The sequence below is a fragment of the Octodon degus genome, unplaced genomic scaffold, assembly GCF_000260255.1.
Source record: "Octodon degus isolate 3935 unplaced genomic scaffold, OctDeg1.0 scaffold00171, whole genome shotgun sequence".
NCBI lineage: Eukaryota > Metazoa > Chordata > Mammalia > Rodentia > Octodontidae > Octodon > Octodon degus.
The window spans coordinates 1154315-1158137 of NW_004524747.1; the positions used below are offsets into that span (position 1 = coordinate 1154315).

Here is a 3823-nt window from a genome sequence, read left to right on the forward strand (position 1 = left end):
TTTTTCTCCTTAAAAAGAATAAAAGGTAAAAAAATAGGTGATGTACAAGCCATTGTTAATCAGCTGGCCTCGTTTTGAAAATCTGTTACATACATATTGTTTTATGTTACTCTGTTTCTCTCTTTGTTTCTAATTTCTGTATTTGCTTTTGTTTTTTAATTTTCAAAAAATGAAATTAATTTTAAAAAGCAAAAAAATAAAATAAGATGGTTCAAACCAGACAGACAACTGGGTGAATTTGTTAAAAATCATAGGAATCCAGATAATATGTACAGAATACAGAATGCATTTTGAAAATGAACACACATTTCCCTTATCTCTGGGATAATATTTAATGCACTTTGACTCAATAGTGAGTATTGCTTTTCCACCTTGATTAAGCATATACCTTTATGACCTTTTCTATATTTTGTCTTCGGTTCTATGAGTAGTACACCAAGAACGTGGAAAGACTGCCATGGGACCCTCCACCTAGTAACATTTCTTGGTAAGCCCAGCCAGGAAATAAAACCATTTTGAATAATTTTTTGTTCTTCACTCTCCTTTCTCAGTTTTATCTTTGGTTACTCAGTTCAGGCATGGGTTAGACAATAAAGCACCAGTGGGTATCTGCCACTTGAAGACTCCCATTACATTCTCATGGAATGGAATATTTTTAGGGTTCAACAGGCAGAATAAATTTACATGAAATATATGTTTATGTTTTACATGTGTGCCATCTAAAGATTAATGGTTTGTCTTTATTCCCATACATTTGTTCTTCCTCATATTTCTCATTATTATATCACCTTTCTCATTATTTTCTAAAATAGATTTCATTAATTTGGTGTTCAACTCAACTTATGCTACAATGGAGTTTCATTTGAACATTTGTCTTGGTGGCCTTTCATATCTAGCTCTCCCTAGTGAGTCAATTAATTTAGAGCCCCATTGCATGAAGTCGCAGGCAACCACTACAGTTCCACTTTCTGCAGCATTTCCCAATTTTTTTTTTCTGGGAAACAAGATAATTTGACCCTATAAAGAAGAGGTATGATCTCCACTAGCAGGAAACGTATGGACTTTCTACCTCTTCTTCTATATAAAGGAAATACACTGCTCATTTCTTCTACCATATGTTTAGGTGATTTAGCAACAAAAGTGCCTCACCAGAACAAAGAGAACAGAAAATGAAGACTCTATACCCACTGCGAGTAGGAAAATGTAGAGCTGAAGTAGTATTTCATTCCAAAGAAAATAGACTTGGCAGTTGCACACATCTTGATGGCTGGAGGTGTCTGAAGGGCAGAAAACAGTGGTGGAGGCAGTGGGTACTGGCGACAGGGGCAGTGGGCTGGGAATGGAGTACTGCCATGTGGACCTGACACATCCCTGGCTCTGCCCATGGGCTACGAGCACAGCAACCAACAGGTAACAGTGAGGTGGGCACAGGGAAAGATCTCAGATTCTCTGTGGTGGCAACAAGGGTACTAGAACCTGAGGATAAGCAAATTTGACCAGTTACAGCAGCAAGCTGAGCAGCTCAAGAACCAGATCAGGGATTCTCAGAAAGCATGTGAAGATGAAACTCTCTCACAGATCACAAATAACATCGACTCAGTAGGAAGAATCCAGATGAGTACCAGGAGGACTTTGAGGGGGAACCTGGCCAAGATCTAAGCTATGCACTTGGGCACAGACTCGAGGCTCCTGGCCAGTGCCTCACAGGATGTGAAACTCATCATCTCGGGCAGCTATAGCATAAACAAGGTCCATGCCATCCCCCTGCACTCCTCCTGGATTATTACCTGTGCTTATGCCCACTTTGGACACTACATAGCCTGTGGCGGCCTGGAGATTTGCTCTATCTACAATCTGCAGACACGCTAAGGGATCGTGCATATGAGCCACGAGCTGGTGGGACACACAGGCTACCTGTCCTGCTGTCAATTCCTGCATGACAATCAGATCATCACCAGCTCTGGAGACACCACGTGTGCCCTGTGGGACATTGACACTATCCAGGAGACAACCACATTCACTGGACACACTGGGGACTTCGTAAGCCTATCTCTGGCTCCCAACACCAGACTATTTGTCTCCAGTGCCTGTGACACCTCAGCTAAGCTCTGGGATGTCCAAGAAGGCATGTGCCAGCAGACCTTTACTGGTCATGAGTCCAACATCAACACCATCTGATTCTTTCCAAATGGCAATGCATTTGCCACCGGCTCAGATGATGCTACCTGCAGGCTCTTCGACCTCCATGCAGACCAGGAACTCATGACCTATTGCCATGACATCATATGCAGGCTCACCTCTGTCTCTTTCTTCAAGAGTGGTTGCCTCCTCCTTGCTGGATATGATGACTTGAACTGCAATGTGTGGGATGCCCTCAAAGCTGGCAGCGTAGGTATCTTGGTTGGACATGAAAACCACATCAGCTGCTGGGTGACTGATGATGGCAAGGCTGTGGCAAGAGGGTCCTGAGAAAGCTTCCTCAAGATAAGGAACTAACACCAGTAGCTGCAGGTGGATGCCATCTTGACAGGAAGAACATTCTAACCTTGAAGTGTTACAGTGATAGCATATCTTATCCACCTATATTAATGTGGACACCCACACTCCCCTCAGAAGTTCAAAGAGCAAGATCTTTTCTCTTTCACTTTTTGCTGAAACCAAGTGTACAATTCCCATTAACAGAAGAATCTCTGTGCTGTAAACTAAAAAAATTGTGCATTCCTTCCAGAGCTATTGTCTTTGTTTTCTTTTTTGTCTTGGATGAATTTTAAAAAGAAATACTACAATGAAAATGTTAAGCAGAAGGTAAACTTAAGGGCCTGAGTTCAATTCCAGGTTCTGTAAAAAAAAAAAAGAAAGAAAGAAAGAAAAGTTAAAACTTGGTCAAGCAACTGCTGTGACTCATCCACATGGCTGACACTGAAAAAGGATCTACACAGTGCAGTACAGGGTTTCAGGATAAAGCCTGAGGGGATTTGACTGTCCTTGTCAGATAGAAAAGTCACATTTCTTATTATGTAGGTCTTGTTTATCTTGGTCTTAACCATCCCATATAAAAGTATAATACCGAGATATGAAAAGCAAAGCAATATTAATATGCTGAGCGGCAAAAGGCTCAAGTCAACAACTTCTGACATTGACAGTACTATGGATAATGCAATACTATTATGGACTACTGGACTATATTGGGTTATTTTGCTGAATTAACACACCTATAATATTTAAATGGCAATGGAATACCCATCTTTGACAAAATTAAATTGAAAGAAAGGGGGATAGGAATGAAGGACCATTTCGTATCAGTATATACAAAATAGTTTGGATAGATATACAGCCACTTTCTATAAATTCAAGGAGAACAAAGATTAGTACTAATAGTGTTTGGAAAGGATAGCACGTCTGCATTTTTACTATGAATAACTGCTACAAAGACAATAATATACAATGTATTAGTTACTGAATTGTCCTATTAATCAGTTTTGAAACTGTCTCATTGCTATTTGTTTCTCAATAAAATTCATAAAAATATAAAGTAAAAAAGTAAAGGGATGGAAAATAGCACTGCATGATCAAGAGTCCAGAAACCAGCCAGAGAAACAACTATAATTGAATACAACAAGAATCTTAACCAAAATTGATCAAAACAGACAAACTCACTGTATACTAGTTAAGAGGAAACACTATGAATAAGAGATAATAATACTAAATATATATTTAATAATTATCAATGCACAATAATATGTAAAACAATTATTAACTAATCTGACAAATAAAATAATCACTAACACAAATGTAGTGGGGAAAAATACCTCACTCTCAGAAA

General features: G+C 39.2%; 1 pseudogene; it reads left to right on the top strand.

The window, feature by feature from the left end:
- Nucleotides 1-1383: 1383 nt before the first annotated feature.
- LOC101575784 lies at nucleotides 1384-2496 on the top strand (annotated as a pseudogene).
- The last annotated feature ends 1327 nt before the right edge of the window (nucleotides 2497-3823 follow it).